Here is a 17749-nt window from a genome sequence, read left to right as displayed (position 1 = left end):
GATCATGCAGTTTTCTATCACTGGACTTTTTGTGTGAGGCTTGTTTGGCCAATATGTGCGAAAAAATGATCGAAAATTACCTTAAAGAAATGATGCTTGCAACAATTCGCGTGGTGTTAATTTAAAGGATGTAGTGTTTACACATAATGTCAACATTCAAACTTTTTAATAAAAAATAAATAACAGGAAAAAAATAAATCTATGAATAGTTTATTTACGTTTACTTTTGAAATCGCAAAATGGATATCCCTGTAAATATACAAAATCTATTACACAAAATCCGCTCTAACGATTTTCGAAAAAAAGATTTGCTGACCATAGATAGATTTGGACCTTGACAGTATATTGTCCGATTATCATATCACATATGAAAAAAAGAACAATATTCAAAAATGTGTGAGGTAACAAATTTTCTAACTGGTTTTTGCCAGACACTTATCGCATTCTAACGATTTGATGTATCCAAAAACTCCATGAATATGTCATTTTATAAATACTTGTATTTTCTTAAATTTATTCGTCTTCTTTGTCGGTTTTTGTGTTGGATTAAAAAAGTTCACAAGTCAATTGAATTATTCTTAGAAAAATTAAAATTATCAACAATATATTTGTATATAAAGAAAAAGTTTAGTTTGAAAATCTAGTTTTGTAAAATAGATTTTTAGTCGAAAACAAATGTTTACCAATTTAAGTAGCATTCATTAAATTTTTACAATGGATGAATAAAATTAATTTAAGAGATATCAAGATCCAGAATCGAACATCAATTTTAACCAAATTTGAGTACTATTTTTGTGTAAATTTTAATTTTTTTTATTATGAAAAATCGACTGTTGGATTTTTATAAAAAAAATTAGAAGATATTTGAGTCGAAAATCAATTTTTAACCAACTTTTGTTAAATTTGTTTTCGCTATTTAGTTTTTTGTAAAAAAAAACTGTCAGTTCGATTTTTATCAAAATTTAACTGAATGTTGACAATAACGTTTTTTTTTTTTAAAAAATAAGAGGTTGGGATGCGACCCACACTGATAACTTCCCATCCCGTCTGTCGATTTATCGAAAGTTTAAAAACAATATTTCTTATAAGATGAAATTAGTTTGAAGCCAATATTTCAAATTTCTGAAAATATATTTGAGTCGAAAATCAATTTTTATCAACTTGTATACATTTTTCTTAAGTTTTTATTTATTTAAGAAAAAATGTTAATTCGATTTTTTTCAAAATGTGTCCTAATGTTGAAAACAATATTTCTTATAAGAAAGCCTAAATTTCAAGTTTTTGAAAAGATATTTGAATTGATATTCAACTTTTAGTAATGTTTTTTTTAGAGTTTTATTTTTTATAAAAAAAAACTGTCAATTCAATTTTTCTCGAAATCTAATCATATTTCAAAAACACTTTTTTCGTTGCACAAAATTGTTTTGGAGATGAAATCATATTTAGGTCGTAAAATGTTGATGGTGACAATTTTTTTTCAGTTTTTTTGATTTAAAAAAACCGTTAAATGGATTTTTTCAAAAAATATACTTCTTTGATATCGCATTACAATATATTATATAAAATTTAATTCAAGTTTCTAGCGTTTTTGGTTCGTAAGATATTTAGGGTTAACCAAAATTTTCACCTTTTTATCAAACTGCTTTGGTAAAAAACCACCCACTCGATTTTCTTGAGAACCCTTTTTGCATCTATCTGCCTTTTTATCGGTATGACAAAATTTGTTTGAAGGCGATATCTCTTCTGGTTCTTGAGCTATGGACGACGAAAAAAAAGTCGCGAACGTACGGACGTACGAACGTACGTACACACGCACGCACAGACATCTTTTTATTCGACTCTAGGGACCTTGAAATGTAGAGAAAAGTGAAAATTTTCAATTTGACAAACCGGACCCATTACAATAACTTCCTACAGGAAGTTAAAAAAGTTTTTAAACTAGATCAACCTGCATTTCATCCTCTCCCCCCTAGCCCCCTAAAATTCTTTTGCTTCACTGAAAATGAAGCTGTATATCTGATTTTCGTGGACTATTTGGGCTTTTGCGACTGGTTATTGGAATGTTCTCTTATATTAAAAAAAAAAAAAAACAAAATAAACCTGCTGGAGTGAAGAAAATATAAAAAAGGATTGTGATTTTTCTGAGACATTTTTTTTATGAACACATTTGCAGCGACACTACTGTTACTTTTGGAAAGCAAAGCCTAACCTGGGGTGTCATTCCGTAATTTCCGAAACGATAATCGTCAAAACGATTATCATTAACGATATCGCCAATAATTTGCTTCACGTAACTTTATCACTATCGTCTCTATCGATCGTTTTCGGTATAAGTTCGTTGAGTATATTACAAATGTCAAAATGAACTCAACGAAAGATAATGCTTGTTCAATAACTTGAAAATGTTATTAAACTTGGTTTTTCTCTATGGGAAATTTTGAAAATTTGCAAAAAAACGTATTGTTAGTAAACATACCAATTATTTTGTTATGTTTGTTGTTATTGTCACTTTTTGTGTTTTCATTTGTTGCCGCGGAAGATAAAACAATAATATGAAAATCTTTGTTCAATGTCTTATATTTTTGTAAATCAGCTGCAGGAATAAACCAAATTTGATCAAAGGAAAGGAAGTGAAGACTTCATTTTATCCACAATGAACATAACTTGGCTTCAAAAATATTTAATGTTTCCAAAACTAATTTGGATTAGTGCTTTGTGCAAGAGCGATACAAAAATCATTGCCTGTCGAATATACCAATGTTCCTACGCCCCAAAGTTTCAATAGTTACAACAAATTTTAATATTGAATGTATATATGTACATTATGTATGTAGAACGACAACCGTCTGGCAAATTTATTGTTTATAATATCATTATAAAGTCCTCTTTTGAAAATCCAGAACTACAATTGTTTTATTTATTTAACAACAATAAAGAGAGATTACTAATGTTTTGTATATAAAAAAATGATTAACCGAATTCATTGTATTTTTTTGAGTTTTAATTTTCATTTTGTAACAAAACTTAACTACACCGAAACTTTTTTGCTTCAATTTGCTTAGTTGCCAATGGAAATTATTAGCAGACGATACCTACTTAGCTATCGTGCAAACGCTATCGTTTTGACGATATCACTTTAACGATTATCGTCTTACGTGAAGTGAGACTATCGTCGAAACGATATCGTAGAACGATTATCGTTTTACGGAATGACCCCCCTGATTATATTTAAAATCTTCATTTTTAAGTTTGAACTCAATTGACTTAATATTTCAGGTTGTCCATTAACACGTAGTTAAATTTTGATATTTGCAAGAAAAAACCCCTCTTACAAAGTTAGGGTTCTTTAGGGTCGTATAAGTGTATCTTCCAATCAAATTTCACGCATTTCAATTTGTTTTTAAGTGAATATCAAATTTTCGTGGTCTATTTAGAGCCTTTAAGATTTGTTAATATAAAAAAACGGATGTTATGACTAATGTGAAAACTTAAAAAGCGAAAAATGTATTAACTATTACAAAAGCAAGCATTAGCGAAGAAAACAACGGACGTTTCGATTTTTCTCTCAGAATTTGTGTTTAATCTTAATAATGTTGAAAAGTACCCTTTATATACAAACGAACACACTTGTGCACATTTCATATGGATAGAAAATCCTTGCAATTCCCTTTCTAAATAAAAGAAAATAAAATAAAAACTAGAATCCAAAAAAATCTATTTCCCACTTGCTGGAGCAGCATCCCACGACCTCTATTTGTCTAGCCTTTCGATTTTTATTGGTCCCTCATTTAATCGTCTATATATTTTTACATTATACTAGTATGACTCCGTAAATATATGGATGAAGAGTGTGTTTTATTTTATCTTCATAATAACTACCACGCCATATGTGTCGGCCACAACGAACCGAACGGTCCAATCTCTTTATCGTGTTTCAACTTCGTCGTCCAATTTGTTCGACGAGGACATTTCATTACATTGCAATCGTTTTGGTGCTTTGAATTGTGTGTTCTTTTCCTTTTCTAATATTTTGAGTTGTGGGTTTATATTTAATCTTATATTTGAAATTCTTCAAAATTTAAAGGTCGGGTATTTTAATCTTGAAAATTCAAAATGTTCTTATGCTGCAAATATAAAAACTCTAGCTTGTTGCTAAGATATTACAATATTTCGCATGTGAAGGGGAATTTTACTATCTTATCCGAGGTACTATGCACATCAGCGACCAATCTTTCTTCTTGAAAAACTTCAGCGTAGTCCTTCTTTTAGCTTAGTTACTTTTAACGACTTATAAGCTAATACTTAATTTTCACTGGTTACTTAGAGACATAATTCTCACTGGTAACCCCTAATTCCTGCAAGAATTTATGGCCCTTCTTTCATCTCCAGCCAAATCTTTCGTGAGTAAAATGAGCAACTTTATAAGCCCACAAAATTCAGCCTTATATTTTTCTGAGTATTTTCTTTGAAAGGATATATTGCTTATAAGTCTTTCATAGTTGTTGTCTTAGTTGTTGTAGGAAGCTCCATTTTTTGTTTTGTTTATTTTTTTTATTTTTGCTGTTACTGGCCAATGATGCATATTAATCCTCAACTGCCCATCATCCCACTAGCTGATGGCTGTGCTATAGTCTGGAGCTCTGGACGGACCGTCATGATGAAGCTTCCCTCCTCTCTTGTCCACCACCATACACCCAACATCACAAAGACCTTATCGATGATATTCCCATGAATGTCCTCAGGCAGCTTGTAACATCATTTGAATATGCAATATGCATATACGCGCCAAACGCTTCCTTACTAGACTCTTGCGCTAATACATACGCCTACTCATCAGTTAATGACTATCAAAAGGAGAGCACTTTGCATTAGGCCTATAATTTATCTCGCGGTTTGGCCCCCATACGGATGAAGACGGGAACGTCATCCTCGTTTGTACGTCGTCGTCGTCGGTCGTCGGCGTTATTTTCTTCGTAGTCGTCGTTAAGTCCGATCCGATGTAAAGCCCTGAAGGAAGCTGCTGGTGTATGCTGGCCATGTCTGCAAGAGGGTGTTGTCGCGAATTCCTCCAGTTATACCTAATGCTGAGGGGCTTTGTCTTCAGTTTTATGTCCCATCATGAGAAAAAGAGAGTATAGTCTTTATGTGCGTATACACAATGGTCACCACCGTAGAAACGCACTGATGATGCTTTTGGATTTGGTTTTGGCTTGAGAACTAACTCTCTATAGGTACACAGGTTTTTAGCAAGTCTGGAGATATTTTTTGTTGTTGTTTTGTTTGTTTTCCTTGTCCTTTGGAAATATGGAACTGGTTATTCAACTAAATGGCAAATGACAGGTGCTCCATTTCTTATGAGTAGCGGTGCTGATGTTGCGTGATGTTGGTGGTGGTGGTGGACGGCAGCAGTGGAGGCGGTGGTGGCTGCCACATCGGCGAGGCGACCGCGGCGATCGATGTGATGGTGGCTTAAGTCCGTTGTGCGTGGAATGCATATTCTCGTACGTAGGTGCGTGAGCCATGTACGATTGGACAGGAACAACAAACTGTGATGATAAAAACCGTTTCCATTATGACATTGCAGCGTTAAATTATTATATTTTGCAGAAAATGAGGGCATTTCTGTCCTCGGGGATATAATTTAATAAGGTTTTTTTTTTATTATTAAAAAGGAGTCTTTTGAAAGTAAGCAGGCTTCTATCTTTATTATATTATTACTAACGTTCTAACACGATACACATGTTTTACTTTGCTATAAGCTATGTTACAATTTATACTTAAGTTGGTTTCTGAGAACTACAAAGAGTGACAAAAAGCATCATAAATCAACACGTTGTTTAGTGTGGCACGTAAGATTGGGATTGCGCAAGTTTCTTCTTTGCTTTTAGGAAGTTATTTTAATTAGTCTGATTTGTCGAATTAAAATTTTGACATTTCTCGACGTTTCAAGGTCCCTAGAGTCAAAATAAAAGATTTTTAGAAAGATGTCTGTGCCTGCGTGTGTACGTACATTCGTACGTTCGTACGTTCGCGATGGTTTTTTCGTCGTCCATAGCTCAAGAATCAGAAGAGATATCGACTTCAAATAAATTTTGTTATTCAGATAATATTGCAGAAAGATGTAGAAAGGTCTATCAAGGAAATTACGTTGGTGGTAAGAAAAGGTGAACATTTTAGTTAACCCTAAATATCTCATAGACCAAAAACGATAGATACCTACTTGAATTAAATTTTATATTATGTAGTGTAACGTGATACCAAACTAGACTGATAATGATGGTAAAACGAAAAAAAAAAACGTTTTTAACATCTGGTAAAATTTTGAGAAAAATCGAATTGACAGTTTTTTTAACAAAAAATAAAAATTTTACAAAAATTGGTAAAAATTGATTTTCGACAAAAATACCTTTTTTAGATAATGGCTTCCAAATAATTTTAACTTATAAGAAATATTGTTTTAAACATTCTGAAAAAATTTGGGAAAAATCGAATTGACAGTTTTTTGTACAAAAAATAAAAAATGAATAAAAGTTTTTAAAAATTGATTTTCGACTCAATTATCTTTTCAAAACTTTAAGATATTGATTTTAAACTACTTCTATCTTTGTCAACATTCAGTAAAATTTTGACTAAAATTTAATTGACAGTTTTTTTACAGGTAACAATTTTCTTTCGCTCTAAAAACTTTTCAAAAATTAAAAATATTGTCTTCAAACTTTTTTTTTATTTCACAGAAAATATTGTTTCGATATTCAGAAGTTTTTTGTTTTTAAAATCCAACAGTCTTTTTTTTTATACAGAAAGAACATAAGCCTAATAAATATTTTTGGGATTTTCAAATAAGTTTTGAAAAAAGTTTTGATTTCCTTTAAAAAGGAAAAAAACCTGAAACAGACAATTTTTTTAAAATCATTAATGATTTTTTGAAACCTATTTCTGGCTTTTAAGGATGCTCTTTTAAATATAAAATACAAAAAAGAGGCTGGGATGCGGCCCACACTAACAACTTCCCATCCCGTCTGTCGATTTGTCCTGCTCAAAAGTTTGTCTATATGTCGTCGTATCAGTTTTTACCAAATTTGCGATCTATTTTTTGTAGATTTTATTTTTCATGAAAAAATGGACTGTTGGATTTTTATATAAAAATTACTGAATATCGGAAACAATATTTTCTATGAAATAAAAAAAGTTTGAAGACAATATTTTTAAGTTTTGAAAAGCTGTTTGAGTCGTAAGTATATTTTTACCAAGTTTTAGTATTGTTTTTATTTAGAGTTTTATATTTTGTAAAAAAACTGTCAAATCGAATTTTTTAAAAATTGTACCAGATGTTGTAAATAATATTTCTTATAAGATAAAATTAGTTTGAAGCCAATATTTAAAATTTTTAAAGAGATATTTGAGTCGAAAATCAATTTTTACCAACTTTTATACATTTTTTTTCGGTTCTTATTTTTTTGTAAAAAAAACTGTCAATTCTATTTTCTTCAAACTTTAACTGACTGTTGACAACAAGATTTTTTGAAAGATAAAAGTAAATTAAAGCCAATATCTCAAAGTTTTGAAAAGATATTTGAGTCGCAAATCAATTCTTACCACCTTTTATACATTTTTTTTTTAGGTTTTTTATTTTTTGTAAAAAAACTGTCGATTCGATTTTTTTCAAAATTTTATCGAATGTTGAAAACAGTATTTCTTATAAGATAAAATGAGATTGAAGCCCAAATTCCAAGTTTTTGAAAAGATATTTGAATCGATATTCAATTTTTACGAACTTTAAGTAATGTTTTATTGAGATTTTTATTTTTTATAAAAAAAAACTGTCAACTTGATTTTTCTCAAAATTGTATCAAATGTCAAAAACATTATTTTTCGTTGCACAAAATTGCTTTAGAGATGAAATATTTCAGTCGTAAAATTTTAGAGGTGACAAATTTTTTTTCAGTTTTATTGACTCATAAAAAAAACCGTTATATTGATTTTTTCAAAAAATATACCTGTTTGGTATCACGTTACAGTATATTATATAAAATTTAACTCAAGTCTGTAGCGTTTTTGGTTCGTAAGATAATTAGGGTTAACAAAAATGTTTATCTTTTTTTCAAACTGCTATGGTAAAAAAACCACCCAGGCAATTTTGTTGAGAGCCCTTTCTGCATCTTTCTGCCTTATTATCTGTATAACAAAATTTATTTGAAGTCGATATCTCTTCTGGTTCTTGAGCTATGGACGACGAAAAAAACGTCGCGAACGTACGGACGGACAAACGTACGTACACACGCATGCACAGACATCTTTCTAAAAATCTTTTATTTCGACTCTAGGGACCTTGAAACGTCGAGAAATGTCAAAATTTTCTATTTGACAAATCGGACCCATTACAATAACTTCCTATGGGAACTTAATAATAATTTTACTTACATAATACGAATGACAACTCTCTATTTTGAAGCAACTTGAGTCGAGTCTAACTAGATTAAAAATATTTTCGAACTATAAGAAAAAAACACCATACAGTAAATGAAAACTTAAGGCAAAATCATCTTTTCACTTAAAATAAATAAATATAATCATTTACGAAATCTAGGTTTTAAGAATCCTTTAAATTTTTAAAGAATATTTTCTTTTGTTTAATCGCAAAAAACAAAGAAAATCTTTTAGACTTCAAACTAAACATCAACCTTTATTCTCAACACACACATAAAGCTGCCTCAACCACCGACCCGCCTGGCCGAACACCCCATTCCGGCCTACCTAAAACAAAAGTGTCACAGCAGCAGCAACATTGTTGATGTTGATGTTTTCAAAAACGCATGTAATCCCCAAAGCCAATCAATTAAGTTGTAGAATGACATTTTGACTTTAACTCTGCAGCATTTTGATCGATCGATTTTTAATTGATGTGTATGGTGCATATGCATGCGAGGGGATAAGGATTTCAAGGAATGATGAAATTGACATTTCGAACATGGTTATAGATTTGTGAGTTGTAAGTTTAAACCAAGAACACACAAAATGTTCTCATATACATACATACACCTATATGTACAGGTAGATATATCAAACCTTAAAAAGATATCGTTGTTCATTTGGGCTTTTTTTTGTAAGTTAATTTCCAGGGTTGTATGTGACGTTACTTTTCACTTTGTCTCCATTTTATATACATCAAGCATCAAGCAATTTTGCAACATTGTTGCAATGTGGAACAGTAGTGTTAACATTTTATTTTGGAGGTGGCATGGCGTGGATCATCATCCGCTTGCAAGTGCAATCATTGCATACCGACATGTATTAAAAGTTGGATCGAAAGATGATTGGCATGATCAGAATTTACTCTGAATGAGGCCATCGCTGAACTTGTTATTCTGATGATAATTATGTCAACATTATTATCGTTTTGAAGGACATGAACGCAACAGAGAAGCTGTTAAGCATTATCATACTGCCTTTCGTGAGAACATCTGCTTTAAGGAAAAAAAATTATTATTAAATGCAACATATACTAAGACAATTTAGCGCTTTTGTAGATGACTAACATTGAAAATGGCTATATGTAATGAAAGTGGACTTTGCCTAGAAAGATGGTTTTTGGCCTTAAAATTATCTGCCATCATCTGACTTTAAATCTTGAACAAGTACAAAAAATACAGGTTTTTATCCAAAATCCAACCCTCTAACCCAAAAAGCGTCATTCGTTTGAGCTACAAGAATGCCAAAAAGGTCGCAAACTAACGCACAGGACTCATAGTATTATTTAACCTTCTTTTTGGAAGTAAATCATAAATCTTGTAATTCAATGCGAACACCAAATTTCAAACTTATATTTTGAACAAAGCTCGAAGCTCAGCTCTTTTGTTTACAATCTTGTTAATGGAGAATGCTTTAAAAAGGAAAATACAACAATTTTCCGGCATCCGCTTGAATTGGGTCTTCACTACATACTTTTTAATTTCGAAAGAAAGACTCAGGATTAAATTCCTTGAAAAGGTATTTAAAGAATCTAAGGTTAAGTTTTTTACACAATTTAAAATTGCATTCCAATATGACGCTTGGAAAAATAAGGAGTTTAATATTCTTCTTTAGGATGCACTATATTTTTCATGGGTGTTACAATTTTTGTTTTCCTCTCTGTCAGTTATTGTTTTCTGATGATTGATTGATTGATTACTGAATGACATTTCCGGACTTCGTAAAACCGTAACCAGGTTATGTTTAGTATTATTTTTTTTTTCATTCGTTCGTTCTGGCTTTGAAATACTGAAACACACAGTATTCACTCATCGCACGTTCATATTTAGTACCTACTTTGATATTTTTGATTGAACACCATATTCTGCGCTCTTCTCTTCTAATACGAATCCTTAGTCCACATCAGGAATGTGCTTTTTAATAATATATCTCCATAATAAAACGTGCAAAGGGCACTATCGCCGATACATTTACGGGCCTATATCAGTTCCCTGTTTTGGATATCAAACAAATAGCTAAGGCTATAAGTTTGGCACCGCTGGCTGTGCTGGTTGGATGTGGCTCCAGCTCTGGCCTTACTTATAGGCCATCACGGGCATCTATCACCAAGCTGTCAATGGGTGACTTAAGTATTTCCACCGGTATTTTTCTTTGAATTATTTCTCTCATAGGAAAATTATCTATCCCCCCCTCCTTTTTTGATTCACTTCCTCATCCCTAACAAGCGTTAATATACCCCTTACGAAAAAGAAAGAAAAAACAACAACATCAACAAAAAAGCATAAAAGAGATAAAACTTGAACTCACAGAACCAAACACTGAATGAGCACCTGAAATTCCTTATTTTCTTGGCAATTTTTCAGAACCCATACCTGTTGGAATGCTATAGTGCAGCGCACCGCACAGTGACATGTCTGTCGTTTCAATGGAGCTTAACTCCTTCGCATAGTGCGTCGCGTCGTCGTTGTGATGGTCGTCGTAGCCGTAGTCGTAGTCGTCGTTGTTGGGTTGACGTTCGTCACCGGTTACAGCCCAGCTATGTATATAAGCTCACATGTACGCGCAGTGCACAGATACTAGATACTTTGCCTCAAACCCATTTACCTATTCACATGACCGAACGGAAACTAGTTGAGCGTTGAACGCACTCCATAGCGGCCTTTGCTGCCTTTGCCCCTTAGGCGCGATGGCTGTGGCAGTGCGTCCGTCACTCACCTGCCATTCGAATAATTTCTTTGAATTTTTCTAGCCGGCTGCTACTGCCGTTGCTATAGAACTGGACTCCATGTTTGTTCATTTCCACATCCAGAAAAATACAAACGCACAGGGATGCCAAACATGCACGCATAATTTTCGACGGCTGCCGCTCTCTGGGAGGGAGGAATTGGCTAATTTCAGTAGTTGAATTCTCGAGGACGAACAGACCAGAGCATCAGCCAACCAACAACCAGAACCATTCATTGCGACAGGGACTTAGTTGAATTCACGATGTGCATCACGAGGTGTCTGCTTGGTCAGGTGGGTGTTTTATGCTGTGCGTCAAACCCTGCTCTGTCACATGGCAGCTCTGACAATTAGAGTGTTTAAGATGTACCTCGCATAATTCTTGCAGCTGGCCCAATACGGACAAATGGCATCATCAGAAAGCAGCCCCACAGTTTCAGAGCTGCAGAACTGCAGAGAGCTGCGCACTTTTCCCGCAGTGATTTCAGTTAATGCGAAATTTTCTATTCATTTTCCTAATTTGCCACAACGACGACTACGACGACGAGCGACGCACCGACGCGGACGGGATCTCGCGATAGAGACTCTACCTATATAATATACATACTTCAGCTGGGGGTCCACAATACGCGACGCATATAGCTGCTGCAACTCTGTCTTGATGTGGTTGTTGGCCATTCTATGCATGTGGCATGTAAACAGCTGGAAGTATGTTTCGCTGCGTACGTGCGTGTGAATATGCAACACTGACTCGAGGACTGCTTATATTCTGCATCAGCTAACTTTATCTATAGGCAAGACGAAGAGTGGGTATGATGCGGAATGCGTCCAGTTGGGGCGCTGCGGTGCGTTGCGTTGTCCTATCCCAGACCCGAGACGAGATGGTGGAAACACCATCGCCATCACCATCACCATGAGTCTATTCCACGGATAAATATGTTAATAATTTATGCTTATGCCACCTGCATATATGGTGCAGTGCTGATAAATTGCTGAACATGGTGATAGCTGTTTCAAATAGACTCTGACAAATACGGTCGAATATTTTATACCGTAAAAGGATGTCAGTTACTAGACACAACGCAACGGCCAACCGACCGACTGGCCGGCCGGTGACCAAGAGATCACCAACCAAACTTAGTTTATACCCAGCATAGGTATTCTAGCTTTTTGATGACGATGATGACGACCGACGACGATGATGTCGATGACGGAGGCGTGCGTGTTTTAATTTCTTATTAAATACATACGAGCTTCGACGCTTAAACAGATATGGCTACTGATTATGATGATGAGGATGGGGCGTTATTCATTCAAACTCTTTTGACAATAAGATTGAATTTTGTGATAAGCGTTTGATCGATATAAATATTCATGCAGGGGCTTCGCAAATTAGCGCACAATTGTTGCATCCTTTTAAAATAAATTACATTAAAAGTAGCTATGGGTGGCAAAAAATGAAAGGGTTTAAAAAATTCGTTGTATGTATATTTTGTTAGTTGTTTTTTTCACTATGATATAGATTTTAATGCACAAGTTAACACCAAACCAAAGAGGATAACATTGAGCGTCTTTGACGATTAAAGCTTTTCTTAAAATTGTACCTACTCAAGTTTAACAGAGTTTCATAAAACCAAAAGATATTACGAAATTTGTTTGGCCCAGAAAAATTGAATTGGCCAGAAACTAGATATATAAAAATTAAAACAAGATTTTCACTTAATTTAATCACAGTTTTCAAATACATTATTCCTTCTTAAACTCAAATCCTTAAAACAGTTCAGGGTATACCAATGTTACCATTTTCCTAAATCTACGATAAATGATTTAAAAGTTAGAATAAAACCTTTTCTGTAAAACTACGCTCTTAAAAAACTCTTCACAAGGAGCCAATACCACGTGTGACATTTTACAAAACCCAAGGCCACAAGCGGGCCCAAATTCCAACTCATAAGCATCTTTTTCTTTGATTTGTATTTTTCTTCGCTCTTTTACCTTAACCTACAGCCTGCAGTACTTTGTACATACATGATTATTTATTTATATTAATCTTAAATACCAAAATCATTGATTTATTTGTTCACTCCAATCAGAAAATTAGTGAAATATCAAAATCTCAAATGGCCCTGATATGAACCACTTTCAATTCACTCCCCATCTTGAGGGAGTACCCCAATCGTTAAATGGCTGAGTGGGGTGGTACTTTCCCGCATCCTCGGAGGTTGGGTATTTTTTTTCTCATACATATAAATTAATTGCTGTATATGAAGAATAATGTTCTTTAATTCTTGGACAAATCAATTATTATTGACTAATTGGTAATTTGTTTCATATTTCTTTATGCAGTTTGATAACCAAATAATTATTATAGTGACACAATTCGTTAATGCTATCACGAAATTTACTGCATGCAAGAAATTGAAAAAAATCATAGTCGGTCAATAGTAATTCTTTTGTATAATTATTGAAGAATATCGATTTCGATTGTCATACAAAATCCACCTCATTATATAACCGATACGTAAATCATGATCGAGGAAAGAATGTATCCATTCAACTAATTCTTTTCCATAGGCTGTTCAATTCTTTGATTTCGTGCAGAATTTGTACACGTTTTTCACAGCCAGTACAGAGCGGCACCGAAATCTGATTAAGAAATTACCGGAAAAGATAAGCTGCTAGTTTTTATTCTTGAAAAAACTCAGCGACACTCTTTGGTCTTGTCAAGCTGAAACTACGAAAGCCCTAGTCAACGGCTATTGGGAAATCGAAGAAGCTCTAACCAGCATATCTTCCAATAAAGAGCAAAAAGATATCGTGATGAAGAAGGTAGAAGATGCGTTACTGAAAATGAGTGATATCGAAACCGCTTTGCAACATTTTGAAATGATATCTTGAAGCGATTCGACGCTACAAACAAGATGTTGTAAGACCCAAAAATGATTCTTGAATCGACAATGCGTGCGGTCGATTAAGGGAAAGCACAAGACGCAAATCCGTCACCGAAGGAAAAATACAAAGTATCCGCCTTCATCCCAGTGATTGACATTGTTGAAAGTGTATCCGGATGATTTAGAGCCTTTGCTTGGTAATGAGTTGGTTCAATTTGTATCTTTGATTGACTCATACAAAAAGCAAAAGGACTATGGAACAGATTAATCGCCGGAACTATTTTACTACCAAATTCTCGAAAATCAAAATTTCGGATCAACATTCAAAAAACTCGAAATTGAATTGAGAATGTATTTGGTCTTGATGATAACAAATTGCAGTGGAGCGCGCTCATTTTCAAAAATGAAAATTATAAAAATAGGCTTCGAACCACAAGCAGACACAACCGTCTAACGAAGCTCTCTCTCCGGAGCATTGAAAGCGATATACTCCGGGAACTGGATTTCAACGAAATCATCAACGATTTTTTGTCGAAAAAATTTGTTAACACTAACATTTTATTTCAGATAATTTGTTTTTTCCGTTTATATGTATATGTGTTTGTTTTCGCAATAAATTATTTATTGAAGAACTCGAGTGAAAAAAATGGCTTTCTTTATTTTAAAAATAATTTGGGGCGAGTGGGCCTTCACTCCTTTACTGCCCCGAGGCCTTTGAACCTTTAAATCTGGCCTTGACAAAATCATCTTTGGGTTGCAAATAAATCGAGTTTTAAGTTTAGTAAAATCATCAAAGATGTAACGAAGCAAAATATCAATGTATTCAAAAATATTGAATGCTTATTAACTTTCCATAGGACAATATATTGTAATCGGTCTGAGTTTTCGAATTGAAATTTTTGTTTCAAGATCCTTAGAGTCTAAATAAAAAATTTCTAGAGAGATTTAATAAATATGATTTAAAATCATGAAAATGAATATAAAAATAAACCAGCATGGTGTTCATATATTCGTGTCGCCCCGATGTAATGGTTGGGCTCACCAGAAGATGACGTTCGTACGACCTTGTGTTCGGGAAGCCTTTTCGTTGTCTATAGCTCAAGTAGCAGTGTAGATATGGACTTCAAATAAATTGTGTTGTACAGATAATAATGAAAGAAAGAATCTCAAAAAAATGATTGTTAGTATTTTTTTAGTATAGCAATTTAGTAAAAAATTCAATTTTGTGTTCCAATAAAAGGTTGGAAAATATCTCCCTTACGCTTTAAAGCTCTTTATTCAATGGTTTATAAAAAGTGTTACAGTGATTGGATTTAGTTCAAATATGTTTGTAGTCTGTTCCTATGTCAACAGCAACTACATAATACCCCCCTTGTAGAAGCCTCCTTCTTATTTGCGAGGCGTTGTCCTTGCGGAACACTACACTCTTCCTTTTGGTCAATTTTCGACGCTTCAGCAAATGGTAGAAGCGTCTGCTCACATGGGAGGAGCTCTAAGTGGATGATTCCCTTATAATCCCACCAAACATCAGCAAAACCTTCAAGCATGCATATCGCTGCGTTGATTCGGTTCAGAAGGTTTTCTTACATGAAATCATGCGGCACCCAAATATCAAGCGTTTTTTGTATCCAGCCTTCTGCAGATGGTTTAAAACGGTTTCGTGACTAACTCCCATATCCTGAGCGATGTAAGGAGATGCCACATGCCGCTCTAATTCGGTGTTTTCCATGCTTATCCGGAAAGTATTCCTCCGCGGTGCGAAAAGATAGAGTACCATCCTCAAAAAAACACAATTAATCTCACGAAATAAATCTTTAAAAAATCGCGAATTTCGGCGTTAGTAAACTCTATATTTACACGTCTTTAACTGTTGAACTCAATATCCAAACCAATCATACATAGCTACGTTTCCTAGGTTATCTCAAGACCTTTCAAATCATGTATAGTATTGCCAGATATGAGCTCTGTAGCGCTTTGCACATAACCGCAAAATTCAAAAGACAAAAAGGCGAAAGAGAGATATTTTCTTCAATTTTATATTTTGTACTGTGACGTCATATACCAAACTAGTAAAATTTTGAACCAAACTTAACCAAAGGTTTGTCACCTCGAATATTTTATAAATAAATGACGACTTTATCACCAAAATAGTTTTATGCAACGAAGAAAAACGTTTTTAGTATCTGGTAATAAATTGCGAAAAATAAAACTGACAGTTAAAAAAAAAACCTTAACAAAAAAACATTACCAAAAGTTGATAAAAAATGATTTTTTCAAAAGTTTAAGATATTAGCTCTAAACTAATTTCATGTTTTAAAAAATACTGTTTTTGACTTTTAGTAAAATGTGTATACAAATCCGATCTACAAAAAATGTAACCAAAATTGGTAAAAATGGATTTTCGATTATCGATATCTCGTTAATAAATAATGGTATTGACTTCAAAATGATTTCATTACGTAAATTTTCTTTAAAAAAAACGATTTGTATTTATTTATATGAAAAATAAAAAATTAAGAAATGCTACTAAAATTGGTAAGGATTGGTTTTCGACTAAAAATCTCGTTAACAAAAATAAATTTTGAAAACAAACTATTTCATTATAAATGCAAAAAGTTGTTGTTACTTTTAAGTTAATTTCTTAGAAAAATTTAACTGACAACTTTTTTAACAAAACACGAAAACCTACAAAAACAAGAAAAAAGTAATAGAAAATGTTTTTAAGAGAACAAAGAAAAATATTGACTTTAAATTTTTTATCTCACACAAAATATTGTTAATATTATATTTGTGGGTTGCATCCCATCCTCTTTTTTTCAAAATGGATAATTTCAAATGAATGTAATTGCAGCAAGATGATGAATACATGTAATTCCCCAACTTACCATCTAACTATCATCCAATTGCACGTCCCTTTTATCCAAGGTCATGGAAAAGCTTATCAATTTTCAGCTTAATAAATATCTCGAAGAATATATTTTAAAGGCAGTTGATAGAGTTTGGCACCAAGCTCTCTTATCGAAAATGTGTGCATTTGGTATTGATGAATCCCTTCTTCGTTGGGTTAGAAACTACCTTTCGGACCGCTCAATTCAAGTAGTATTGGACGGGTTTAAATCTAATATACACAAAATAATCATATTCGTTTTACATTCCCTTCGTTGTCCTTCAGATGTGGACTATCAACGGCAGCGTATGATAAGCTTATTAAATTCTGATCTTGACAGCATTGTCCAATGTGGAGTCAAAAACCGTGTAGAATTTAATGCTTCGGAAATTCAATGCCACTATCCATGGGTGGTACCTGCATTGAGAAGACCGAACAGCTTTCAGTTCTAGTTAAGTGCATCACAACCATCTCTTGTTGAGTGATCACATATTTATTAAGTCACCAAAAGCACTGCTTAGTGTTTAGGTTTTCTCTGTAAGAAGTTTTTTACCACTTCTGATCTGGCTATAATTTTTAAAGGCTATATTCTATAATTTTGAAAGGATATATTCTATAATATTCGCCCAAAACTAGAGTAAACTTCCCATATCTGGGTAGGCCCTCCAAAAACACTTTTGAGTCTTTTGTACAGATTCCAAAAAAGAGCTCTTGTTTAACTGAAACTATTGTATCTCTTGAGCACCGTCGTAAGATTTCATGCCTTCATTATTTTATT

This window comes from Eupeodes corollae, chromosome 2 (assembly GCF_945859685.1).
Source record: "Eupeodes corollae chromosome 2, idEupCoro1.1, whole genome shotgun sequence".
Taxonomy (NCBI): domain Eukaryota; kingdom Metazoa; phylum Arthropoda; class Insecta; order Diptera; family Syrphidae; genus Eupeodes; species Eupeodes corollae.
Note: the sequence above shows the minus strand (reverse complement) of the source record.